Below are 14,418 nucleotides of genomic sequence, written 5' to 3'. Positions count from 1 at the left end.
AGAATAAATATCCGATGCCACGTATTGACGATTTGTTTGATCAACTAAAGGGAGCCTCAGTGTTTTCAAAGATAGATTTGAGATCGGGTTATTACTAGTTGCGGATTCGAGATTCGGATATACCCAAAACTGCTTTCAGAGCGAGATACGGTCACTACGAATTCTTAGTGATGCCGTTTGGGCTCACTAATGCCCCTGCGGTATTTATGGATTTGATGAATTAGATCTTTAGACCGTATTTGGATCGGTTTGTAGTTGTGTTTATCGATGATATTTTGGTCTATTCGAGAAATGAAATCGATCATGCTGAACACCTGGGATTAGTGCAGTTATATGCTAAGTTCAGTAAGTGTGAGTTCTAGTTAAGAGAGGTTAGCTTCTTGGGCCATGTGGTATCCGCATCGGGTATTCGAGTTGACCCGAACAAGATTTCGGCCATACTTAACTAGAAGCCTCAGAAATATTCTTGAGGTTCGAGCTTTTGGGACTTGCTTACTTACCGACGGTTTGTAAAGGTTTCTCAATGATAGCCACACCCATGACGAAGCTACTTCAAAAAGATGTTAAGTTCGAATGGACGGAAAAATGTTAGAAAAGTTTTGATCAACTGAAAACTTATTTGACTGAAGCTCCAATTCTAGTGCAGCCCGAATCAGGCAAAGAGTTTGTCATTTATAGTGATGCCTCCCTACTTGGATTGGGTTGCGTATTGATGCAAGAAGGTCGAGTTGTGGCCTATGCGTCGAGACAATTAAAGCCACATGAGAAAAATTATCCGACCCATGATCTCGAACTAGCTGCCATCGTATTCGCTTTGAAAATATGGCGACACTACTTATTTGGTGAGAAGTGCCATGTATTTTCGGATCACAAAAGTCTCAAATATTTGATGATTCGAAGAGACTTGAATTTGCGACAAAGGCGTTGGCTTGAGTTGTTGAAAGATTATGAATTTGTCATTGACTATCACCCGGGAAAGGCTAATGTGGTTGCGGATGCCTTAAGTCGTAAATCACCGTTTGCTTTCTGACGATGAATGTACACTTATGCATTCTACCCGACAATGTGTTAGTAGTGAATTAAAGGCCAAACCATTATTGATTCATCAAATTCGTGAAGCTCGAGAAAGTCGACGATGAATTGGTTGCAAAAGCGGGCTAAATGTGTTCCGAATATGGAATTCGAATTTCAAATTCATGATGACGATTGTTTGAGGTTCGAAGTCGGTTGTGTGTTCCAAGAAATTCGAACTCATTTCGATGATTCGAATGAAGCTCATTGTAGCCGAATGTCAATTCACCCGGGAGTACGAAAATGTACAACGATCCGAGGCGCCGATTTGGTGGCATGGTATGAAACGAGACATTTCGATTTTGTTTGAAGTGCTTAGTATGTCGACAAGTGAAGGCGGAACATCAAGTGCCTACGGGTTCGCTTCAGCCGATCATGATACCTGAATGGAAATGGGAACGAGTCACGATGGATTTTGTATCTGGGTTGCCAAAGTCGGCAAGTAAGAAAGATGCAATTTGGGTCGTTGTTGATAGACTGACTAAGTGGGCTCACTTTATCCCCGTACGTACGGATTTTTCATTGGATAAACTAGCTGAATTGTATGTTTCTCAGATTGTGAGATTACACGGGGTACCGATTTCTATTGTGTCGGATAGAGATCCGAGATTCACCTCGCGATTTTGGAAGAAATTGCAAGAAGCTTTGGGTACCAAGCTGCATTTTAGCACCGCTTTTCATCCACAAACCGATGGTCAGTCCGAGCGGATAATTCGAGATACTTGAGGATATGTTGAGATGTTGCATCCTCGAGTTCGATGGTTCGTGGGAGCAGATTTACCTTTGATTGAATTCGCACAACAATAGTTTTCAATCAAGTATTAAGATGGCACCTTACGAGGCCTTGTGCGGCGTAAATGCCATACACCATTGTTTTGGACCGAGCTCGGTGAAAGTAAAATTTTGGAGTGGATTTGATTAAAGATCTTTGAGCAGAAGTAAGAATAATTTGTGAAAGTCTGAAGGCGACATCGGATCGTCGAAGTCGTATCACGGATTTAAAGCGAAGAGATATTGAGTATCAGGTGGGAGACAAAGTGTTTCTTAAGGTCTCACCTTGGAAAAAGATACTCAGATTTGGCCGTAAGGGCAAGTTGAGTCCGAGATTCATTGGGCCGTACGAAATCTCTGAACGAGTTGGTCCAGTTGCATATAGGTTGCTTTTACCCTCTGAACTCGAAAGGATCCACAACGTTTTTCATGTTTCGATGCTTCGACGTTACAGATCCGATCCTTCGCACGTAATAAACCCCTCCGAGGTCGAAATTCAAGCCGATATGAGTTATGAAGAAGAATCGATTCGTATCTTAGCTCGTGAAGTGAAAGAGTTGCGAAACAAAAGGGTTCCATTAGTGAAAGTGTTATGGCTCAAACACGGGATCGAAGAAGCTACTTGGGAACCCGAGAACTCTATGAGAGAGCGATACCCAAACCTATTTACCGGTAAGATTTTCGGGGACGAAAATTTCTTAAGTGGGGAGAGTTGTGACAGCCTATAGTGACCCTAGTCGGAAGCGGTTTGGGACCGCTAAACCGAGTCACCAAATTATTTGAATGTGATATTTATGGTCTAAAATATGTGAATATGAATGTGCAAAAATTTTAAGCTTCGATTTAGTTAATTGCATGTGAATGTAGTACATAGGACTTGTGTGACACTTTTGAAATGTGATAGGCTAATCTACAAGGATCTAATAGTGCATGTAATCAAAAGGGAGGACTTGCATGTCAATTTTCCCCCCCTAATTAGTAGTGGCCGGCCATGAGCATGGGTGGACAAAATGTTATGGCTAAAAACATGTCATAAACATGTTGGGTTAATGCATTATGTAAGGAATAATAAAATAAAGAGCATGGGCAATGTGTGTGATTGTTTCCCCCCCCTATTGCTGTGAGTTGAAGGAAAAGAAAACAAAAAAAAAGTGTTCATTCTTGAACATCTTTGGCCGAATAGAGGAAAGAAAGGAAGGGGAAGAGCTTGAGAAAATCGGCTATGGTGGTTTGCTAGACTATGGTATGTTTGATGTTGTCCATGAGATTCATGCATGTTTTTAGTTGTTAGTTTGAGTTCTAACTAGCCCATGGTTCAAATCTTTACTATGTCATGGAGATGACATTCGGCTAAGGTGGATTGTGTTGATGTCATTTGCATGCTAAAGGTGAAGCTTTGTAATGGTGCATGTGATGGTGGATTGATGACTCTTGAATCTTCTTTTTAGCATTTTTGAGTGAGACATTAAGTTCTTTGTTTAACCATGACCAAAATTGAAATGGTATGGTGTTGTGATGCATTCGGCCATGGTAGAAAGTAGAGGAGAAATATGGTTGTTATTCACGTTGTTTGGATGAGAAATGGTAGTAAGGTGAAGAGCAAATGTTAATGTTTGATTTACTAGTGTGTAGATGTGTATTAGCCGAGTTTTGAATTTGAAACAAATGGTATGTAGTCAATACAAGCAACCATATTTGTAGGAAGTATTAAGCATATAATCGGCCTCAACCTAGACATGTATATTCGGCCACATGAAATAGATTTGTGTTGTATGTGTTCGGTTAGAGGCAAGCATATTGATGCTTTTATCTTGACTTAGAAAATTCGGCTAAGGGAAATATTAGCTAATATGTTGAATTCGATTAGTGATTTCGTACATATGTGACTCTAATGTCTAATGTATATATGGGCTAAGTACCTTGAGCTTCTCTTTTGATGTTCAAATGAATTGTGTTAAATTGCTTAATGTGATTAAAAATGCATGACCATTGTGTATTTGAGCTAAAGGGTGGCCATATGACCTATTAAACTCCTTGTCATATTCGCCATAAGCTAGCATAATCGGACTTTAATAAGTTAAATTTGTTTGAATTAGCTCAAGAGCTTAGAGGACCACAGTTGGATAAGGGAAAGGAAAAAGTTATCGAATAGCCGCCGAAATCGTTCGACCACATCCGAGGTAAGTTTTCGAGTAATGGAACTTAGATTATGATTTGATTAGATCATGTTTTAAGCAAATCAAAATCATGCTCTTTGTATGTGGCTATTGAGCCGAAATTGCAAGTGTGATAAGTGTCTTGTGTTTGAGCTTTGGTAATGAAAATGAAATACGGATGTGTCATGATTCATTGATAAATGTGCATGGTTATTCGAATGATGTCCGGGCTAAGTCCCGAAGGCTTTGTGCTAAGTGACTATATCCGGACTAAGATCCGAAGGCATTTGTGCGAGTTACTAATTTCGGGCTAAGCCTGAAGGCATTGGTGCGAGTTACTAAATCCGGGTTAAGTCCCGAAGGCATTTGTGCGAGTTACTATAACCGGGCTATGTCCTGAAGGCATTTGAACGAGTAGCTATATCCGGTTGAATTCCGAAGGTACGTGATTCGGGAATGAGCGATCTTGCTGTAAAAATTTCAGTTAATACGCTTGTAAAATCCCAACAATGAGGTATGTTTCGTATGTGCATTGGAATAGTTGATTCCCTTCGAATAATATTCGCTCAGTCGAGTAATGAGCTTCCGGTATTTGGCTAAGATGATCCCTTATGTATGAATATAGGGGTTGGAATGTGAAGTAGGAATGATTTGAGAATATGTATATATGGAATTATCCGTTTAGTTATATGAATGCTATACTTGATTGTGCTTAAACTCTTTGCTCAAAACTTACTAAGCATTTAATGCTTACTCAGTTTATTTAATTCTCTGTTTATAGATTTTGGTTCTTCACTATCGGACTCGGGATTTTTGAAGTCGAAGTCGCCCACACTATCAAAGCTCCTTTTGGTATACTTTTGGTTGAACTTTGAAATGGCATGTATAGGACTACCATTTTGTTGTTGGTCATGTACCCTTCGGTTTTGTGTAAATTTGGATAGCCATGCGAAAATGGCTTAAATATACTTTGATCATAGCATTATAATCGTTTTGTATGTTGTCCGTCGAGAGGTATGGAAATGATGGTAACGGTTAGCCATGGGAATGGTTATTCATGATCACTTTTGGTATATGTATGACAAACTCTAGTTGATCCATGGAGGATCATGAAATAGGTAAAGTTTACCTTAAAAACAGATGCTGGCAGCAGCAGTGATGTGGATGTGAAAAACCACTAAAAATTGTAGGAATGAAATTTAATAGTGAATAAATTATGTAATCGAACCTTGATGAATCTATTTTCATAGGAAAGTAACGAAACATTCATATAGCAGTATATTATGAGATGTCAAAGTTTTCGTGAGACAGGGCCAGAACTGTTTCTAGATCCCCTAATCTGACTTTGGAAATTCTCTATAAATTAACCAGAGACAATTAGAAGTCATACCATATATGTATAGATTCCTTTTTGAGTCTAGTTTCATTAGAAAGAAATGGAATAAGTATTGAAGCCCTGTACAAGGAGTTATCTAAGTCGCAATGCAAGAAGGTCAGTGTAGTCGAACCCTGTAACAGGGGAGACTTTAACTAATAAACTGTATTAATTGGTCCCACCAAAAATTCTAGAAAAAATTATGTAGATGGAAATATGAGTCTAGTTTCAGGGAAAAATTACGAAACTGATTTTCGAGTTTTGGAACTCAAGATATGATTTTTAAGATGACAGTGACGCAGTTAGCCAACTGCCTGGAAATTTTTAAAATGGACTGTGAAAGTAAGTGGATTAAGCCCGTTAACCCCTCGTGTCCGACTCCGGAAACGGTCTCTGGTACGGGGTGTTACAACATGTCACTAGGAACCCATGTGTATATGCGATTATGTAATCCAGGTGCTGGTCTCTTACGTCCTACCAGTGGCTGGGTAGTCCAGCATGTGTTACGGATACCTAACAGCTTGTGTGAGTAGCACTGTGTAGCTATTTCCTAACTGAAAGCTTGTGTGAGCAGGCCCGTGAATAGCTTGAAAACGAGCCTATATGTATTATGATATGTGAGGTAGCTATGGCTACATATATGGCACTTATATGCAAGATTTCTGAGTATTCTCTAATATTCCGGATGTTCAACGGGAATGTCCAAGTTGTAAAAAACTATGGTTATGTTGCGAGTTGGTACAAGTATGTACGTAAAACTCATACGTAATGAGCTCAATATGTGATGAACCCTTAGTAAGGTTCTGATTGAGTAAGTTATGATTATAAGATCTTACTAATGTTCATGTTAATTTTCATCATGTTAATTGTATGCTAATTGTGTGGTTATGATGCTTATTATTTGCGTAGGAACTTACTAAGCTTTTAAGCTTACTCCCCTTCCTTTCCCTTATCTTATAGTGTCACCAAGCTAGCTCGAGATTCGGAGACTGTTGAAGATCCACTCACACTATCAACTATTATTTTGGAACCAATGATTTCAACATTTTGAGTTATGGCATGTATAGGGGACTTGGTCATTTTGTTATGTGTCATAATTGATTTGGCCAAATGTGTTGCCTTATGTTGGTTAAAAGCTCATTTTGTATAAGGCCATTTGAAATTGGCTACTAATGGTTTAAGTAATTTATATGATAATGTCTTTCACGGATGTGGAAATTTACATGATTTGGGTTGGTGAGTATGTGATGCTTATGTATAAAAGATGGTAGCATGTGAATGATGTGTTGATGTCTTCGTTGTGGTTGATTTGGTTGTATATATGTGCTTGAATTGGTACTATGTTGTATTGTGTAGGTGTGTGCACCAAAGGGTGGCAAAATGGCTTGGTAAGTAGCCTTATTTTTTTCCACACGGGTAGACACACGAACGTGTGTCTAGGTTGTATGTGACACAAGGCTTGCCCCACAGGCATGTGCTTAGGCTGTGTGTCCCTTGCACCCAAATTTTTGCAAAATAGAATGCTCAAAATTGAGCACACGGGCAAAGACACGGGCATGTGTCTCAGCCGTGTGGATGACACGGCCTCAGGCACGGGCGTGTGTCCTGGGCGTGTGAAGTCTGCACCTATTTTATGAAAAATAATAAATTTTAAATTGACCACACGGCCTAGCACACGGGCGTGTGACTTGGCTGTGTGTCTTTAATTTGTTCTTGGGTGACAAACAGAGAGTTACACAGGGTCGAGACACGGGCGTGTGTGACCACACGTCCTACCCACACGGGTGTGTCCCAAATCCACACAAGCGTGTGACCCCTGTTTAGTGAAAAATTTTCTAAGTGTTGCAAGATTTTTTAAAGTTCTCGGTTTAGTCCCAAACCACTTTCGATGCATGTTTTGGGCCTCGTAGGCTCGTATTAGGGACTTTAGGATTGAACGTGAAAATTTTTAATTTGGACAAAAATTCATGGCTCAGAAATGTATGTTTGCTTGTGTTTAAGTCCGGTAATTTCTCATACCCTGTTTCGGCATCGAATTCAGGTAAAGGTGTTACATTACTAGTCAATTATTTTCATGTTTCTTCCATCCTTTTTTCGTCATTCTGAATGTATATATATACATACAATTTATTGATATCTTTTTCCGGATCTAATCCCCTGTACAATGTTTTATTGATGAAGGACCAAAAATGACCACTTTGGATCACTAGAAATTTTGGAAGTGCATTATGTCTCTAACATAAGTATTATAACGTAGGTATGGGATGATTTGGGATAATCATCATTTATTTTCCCATTCTTATTATTAAAGGATGGTTATAATAGTGATTATTAGATTTTTTTTGTCTCAATATTAATAAATCGCAATATTCGCATGATTAAAGGACCAATTGTTATCAACTCAGGGTCAGCCATTATTTTGGAAGTGAATCACGGCATCAAAATTAATCGTAATAGTGTAAGTGTGGGTTTGGAATTTTAGATTAAATTGTCTTTTATTAAAGGAATAATTAACATAACATTCTAATGATGGATCATCGTTATATACTCAAATATGTGATTTTTTAGTTAGATCCAAGTATGGGTGTTCTTAGAGTGGTGATTTCCTTTAGATCTACTATCAGGTGTGGGTCTAATCTAGATAAAAATTGATACACTTTAATTCTAATGCTTAAATAAATATTTTTATTAGATTTTGCATTATTTGAATACTTACAGTATTACAAAAAGGGAGATTAAACCAATCGATATGTATCATACAAAGTAAGTGACTCCTAACCAACTAGCTTGTGAAAAGTATGTTATGTGGTTATGTTTATTTCTGATTTGAAAAGTATGTTGTTCTCATTCTCATGTTATGTGGTATTATGGCATAATTGATATTACATGACTGTTAAAAATGTGATGTTTTAATACATCGAGATAATACGTGAATTGCATGTCAAAACATCCCTATGTGATACTATATGTTAAATGATTCGATGAGCATGATTCTCATGCCTAAAGTGATATTCTGTAACAAAGTGAAAATGTGTTCATTGTGGTTATATCACATGCATAGGGTTAGGACATGTGTAAGGAGGAAGTACTGACAGTTTATCTACATTATTGGTGGCTTGTTTGCATTACTGGTAGCTTGTCTGCATTATTGGTAGTTTATTTTCATTACTAGTGGCTTGTCTATATTACTGGCAGCTTGTTGTGACAGTCCTAATTCGACCCTAGTCGGAATGTGGTTTCGAGGCCACAAGACCGAGTCCCAAAATTTATTTAAAAATTTGGTTGCATATCCTCTATGTGTATTAGTGCATGTGTGAAAATTTGATGTTTTAATTTAGACTTATGAATGTGAATTTCATGTGATTGACTTAGTTGAGAACTTAAGAAAATATGATAGGGGATATGTAAGGACCAAATAATAACAAAGTGAGAAACTTGGGTTTGCATGTCAAATTGCCCAAAACCCAAGTAGTGGCCGCCAAGCCATGATGCCCATCCACTAGGTTGAATTTCAATGCAATTCTTTTATTAGTTAGCAATTAAAATAAATTAAAGAAAGGAATTAAAAAGAAAAGAGGAATAAAATAAGGAAGGAAGAGGAGTATTCATCTTCTTTCTTTTCTTGCAATGGCCGTGAGTTAGGAGAAGGAAAGAATACATGCTCTAGACATTCGGCCAACTCAAAAGGGGTTGATTAAGGTAGGATTTATGTTACTTTTACTAAATTCTTGTGAAAATCTAGTTAGTAGCCAATGTCTTATTACAACCCATATGTTAATTTTCTACCTAAAAGGGTACTTAGATGGCATATGGTTAGGAAGAGGTAAATGCTAAGTGTATGGTGCTTTTGATGTTTTGAATGGAAGTAGTGGGAAAGTAAAAGAAAATTTATGTAGAAATATGGTATATGTGGATTTATACGATGTTACAAATAGATGTGAAGCCATGCTAGATTAGGAAAAATTCGGTCAAGTGTTCATGAGATGAAATTTTGTGTTTAGGTGAATTAAAGATGATAGTATAGTTGATATCATATATATATGTATGCATATTCGCCATCAAATTAAGAGCATAGGTGATGTTGAGTCTAAGCTTTGCACATTCGCCATATATATATATATATGCATGTGTGATTGGATTATTGATAGTAGGGTGATAGCATATGGTTATTAGCGAATAGCTCAAAAACATATGGTGGGAAGATAAGAATTAGTCATGTATCTCCTATGATATGAAATCATTAATATTTTGATATAAATATTTAGCAAGACGGTTAAACTAGTTAATTTATTGATTAAGCTCAAGAAGTTAAAGAAGGAGAATCAAGCAAAGGCAAAGGAAAGAACATCGAGTAGCCGAGTTGGAACCGTTTTACCCAACACAAGGTAAGTTATTAAGCATATATTTTGTATTGATTTAAATAATCATAATACTTATGTACTTATGCCGAATGGGATGATATATAAATGCATGTAGTGACAAAATTATCGATTGTAAAAAAAAAAAAGAAGTAAGATGTATTGAGTGTTGATTTCGGCACTAAGTGTGCGGGTATAAACATTTACGATAATGAGATTGGCACTAAGTGTGCGAGTTTGACTATTAAGCATTAAGTGTGCGGACTTACTATATATTTTCGAATAATTATTAACGTTAAGTGTGCGACTTTATCGAGTAAATCATGGACAGCGGAATGAGTAGATATTTTGAGTTCAAAAGGAATAGGCGTTATGTTTATATTTGGGCCGAGCTTGGTAAGTCTTGAACATATGTGGTGATTATATTTGAAGTTAGGAACATAAGATTATTGTGGAATAGATGAAATGCTATTATTAGTATAATCTAAACGAAAATAAAATGATGTGAGGAAATGCATCAAATATCATAACGAATATCATACGAGATGTCAATGGAGGCTTGGCTAGTTGAGAGCATGTGATGATAAATGTGCGTGAAATTATAGCATAGTCGGTATGGATGGAGTACCTAATCTTGCATTATTTGTTTTCTTTTATGATATTTTATAAATGGACAGCGATGTAATGCTTATGACTTCTTGAGTTATATACTCATTCGGTGTGTTTATTTGTCACTTATTTAGGTTCCTTTGATCCATTTTTGTGTGCTCGGGACCATCGTCGAAGTCATCACACCAGCTTGCAACTTTTTGGTATCTTCTCCTTAGTTGGTCTAAGAGAACATTTCGGCATGTATAGGCTATTATGTTTTGTTTGAACTTTGGTATGTATACTTTTAGCCATGCAAAAATGGCATAAATGTTAAGTTGGATTTGGTCTTATGGTACTTAGTTATAAGCAATAGTTAAAGTCTATTTGATTATTATGCCGTTTGTCATGGCTAATCATTTCCGGTGTTACACTCACGATATGGTTATTGAGTAGTAAGGAAATGCTTGGTAATGATTAGCCCTTGGTATGGCTAGTCATGATCGTACTTGGTGATATGTTTGTTAAATTACTCTAATAGGTAAAATTTACTCTAATAATAGATGCAGACAGCAGTAGTGATGTGAAATTGAAAAATCACTAAAAATAGTAGATATGGAATTAAATAATGAATAAATTATGGAATTGAAGCTTTATGAGTCTATTTTCACATGGAAGAAGTAAAGCAAGAATATGAGCTATATTGTATGAGATATTTAAAATCTCATGAAACAGGGTCAGAACGATTTCTGGATCCCCTGTTCCGAATTTGGAAATTCACCATAATTTCTACAAAGATAATTAGAAGTCATACCTTATATATAAATATTACGTATTGAGTCTAGTTTTATTAGGGACAAACGGCATAGTCATTGAATCTCTGTACAGAGAGATATCTGGTTCGTAATACACAGAGGTCAGTGTAGTCAAACCCTGAAACAGGGGAGACTTTAACTAATAAACTGTACTAATTGGACGGACCAAAAATTGTGGAAAAATTTTAGTAGATAGATATATGAGTCTAGTTTCAGGAAAAATTTGCAGAATTAAATTTTGAGTTTCAGAACTCAAGATACGAATTTTTAAGTGACTATAACGCAGATTGACAGTTTGTCTGGGAGTTTTAAAATAAATTGTTTGAGCTGTATAAGTGATGAATTAAGCCAGATTACACCTCGTGTTCGATCCCGGTGACGGCCACGGTTTCAGGGTGTTACATTTTATTGGTATCAGAGCTATGGTTTAGTCGGTTCTAGGACTACCATAGCGCGTATGAGTCTAGCTATACATGCCTTAATGTTAGTGTTTAATAGTGTGATGACTTTTGACGGCTAAAATTTTTGTTTTGATTAGTAAATGGATCCGGCTTAGAGAGAACCTTAGCGGATGACGTTGAAAGTGTAGCGGCTGCTCTGCGCAAGGGACACCGCTGTTGAACCTCGGTCATCTGCGAATAATCAAAATGAGGGGCAAAACAAGCCTTTTTACTATGATGAGCAGTGGGTCGCACAATATGCCCATACCGATCCTATTGCCCAACCATTCTCGAATTTAAATAATCCACCCATGAGCCTATAATGCCATCGACTCACGATCCTGTAAGCCCAAGTAAACCACCTTTAGACTTGATTAGGAAGCGGGGAGGAATTGAGCCGTAATTCTTGATGATCTTTGAAAGGGCCGAGTTCGGCTTGATAACACCATCCGAGTTTTGATGAACTGCCCCGCACACGATGAGTGTTTAAAGTGTGCTATATCTTTGTTGCGAGACTCACCTACTATTGGTGGAGGACCTTGATTTCCATAGTCACGAAGGAGCGAGTTACTTGGGATTTCTTTCAAACGAGTTTCAAAAAAATATATTAGCCAACGGTTCATCAATCAAAAGCGTAAGGAATTCTTGGAACTTAAGCAAGGCCGCATGACAAGATGTCTGAATCTGACGTGAGTTCGTAAGACTCGATCAATATGCTCGGAGTGTGTAGCCGATGAAATTGCTATGTGCAAAAGATTTGAGGAAGGATTGAGTGAAGATTTAAAGCTACTAGTGGGTATTTTAGAGATAAAAGAATTTGTAACACTAGTTGAATGAGCTTGCAAGGCGGAAGAACTTGGAAAGGAGAAAAGAAGGCGAAATCGAAGCTAGAGACTTTCGTAAAAGATCAACGAGTAGAACTCCGTTCTCAGCTATAAAGAAGTTCGGGAGGACACTCACAAACCAAGACGCATCAGGAATTTTATTAGGACACAACCATTAACGGATTCACGAGCTACTTGGTTGCTAGTGTGGGTAACAATCGCCAAAAAACACTGAATGTCCACAATGTGGAAGACGACACATAGGTGAATGTTGGGGTAAGTCCACTAACAGGGCCTGTTACAGATGCGGTTCGAAGGATCACTTCATTAGAGATTGCACGGAATTCGATGAGAGAAATAAGATGCAAGGTGCAAGACCTAGTGGAACAACGGTTAGGGGTAGACCACCGAGAATTTCAAGAGGCAGGGGTGGTGGTCAGAGAGGGACTTTTGATACGGCTGTTCGATCGGAGACCCGTACTCCTGCTAGGGCATATGCCATCCGTGCACGAGAGGAAGCATCCTCCCCTGATGTTATCACTGGTACTTTCACTCTTTTTGATACTAATGTAATTGCATTAATCAACCCTGGCTCTACTCATTCTTATGTATGTGAGACTTTACCATCTAGTAAGACTCTGCCTATTGAGTCTACTGAGTTCGTAATTCGAGTGTCAAATCTCTTGGGTCAATATGCGCTTGTTGACAAAGTGTGTAAGAGATGCCCTCTAATGATCCGAGAATCCTGTTTCGGCTGATTTGATGCTTTTACCATTTGATGAATTTGATGTTATTCTTGGTATGGACTGGTTGACCGTATATGACGCAGTGGTGAGTTGCAAAAGAAAAACCATTGATTTAAGGGGTGCAAATAATGAGATAGTCCGAGTTGAGTCTACTGATTTAAGGGGAGTGCCAGCAACAATATCCTCGATGATTGCTCGGAGATATGTGAGGAAGGGGTGTGAAACATATCTTGCGTATGTATTTGATAGCAAAGAGATGGAAAGGAAACTCGGATCGGTAACGGTGGTTTGCGAGTATTCAGATGTTTTTCCTGAGGAGCTACCGGGGTTGCCACCTGTTCGAGAGGTAGAATTTGGCATCGAACTTGTACTTGGTACCACGCCAATCTCGATAACCCCGTATCGTATGGCATTAACGGAATTAAAGGAATTGAAAATTCAGTTGCAAGAATTGACGGATAGAGGTTTTGCTTGACCGAGTTTTTCACCATGGGGTGCACCAGTATTGTTTGTAAAAAAGAAGGATGGAACCATGAGGTTGTGCATCGACTATCATCAGTTGAATAAAGTAACAATAAGGAATAAATATCTGTTACCGCGTATTGATGATTTGTTTGATCAATTGAAGGGAGCCTCAGTGTTTTCAAAGATAGATTTGAGGTCGGGTTATGATCAGTTGAGAGTTAGAGACTCAGACATACCCAAAACTGCTTTTAGAATGAGATATGGTTACTACGAATTCTTAGTGATGCCGTTTGGGCTTACTAATGCCCCTGCGATATTCATGGATTTAATGAATCGAATATTCAAACAATACTTGGATCAGTTTGTGGTTGTGTTTATTGATGATATTTTAATTTATTCCCAAGATGAAGCTGAACATGCCGAGCATTTGAGATTAGTATTACAGATTTTACGAGACAAGTAGTTGTACATAAAATTCAGTAAATGCGAATTTTGGTTGAGAGAGGTTAGCTTTTTGGGGCACGTCGTATCCACATCGGGAATTAGAGTTGATCCAAACAAAATTTTGGCCATACTCGATTGGAAACCTCCGAGGAATGTTACTGAAGTTAGGAGCTTTTTGGGACTTGTCGGATACTACTGACGGTTTGTAAAAGGTTTTTCGATGATAGCTGCACCGTTGACAAAACTACTTCAAAAAGATGTTGAGTTTGAATGGTCAGGAAGCTGTCAGGAAAGTTTCAATTGACTAAAAACCTATTTAACTGAAGCTCCAGTACTAGTACAGCCGGAGTCCGGTAAAGAGTTTG

The sequence above is a fragment of the Gossypium arboreum genome, chromosome 8 (genome assembly GCF_025698485.1).
Source record: "Gossypium arboreum isolate Shixiya-1 chromosome 8, ASM2569848v2, whole genome shotgun sequence".
NCBI lineage: Eukaryota > Viridiplantae > Streptophyta > Magnoliopsida > Malvales > Malvaceae > Gossypium > Gossypium arboreum.
Note: the sequence above shows the minus strand (reverse complement) of the source record.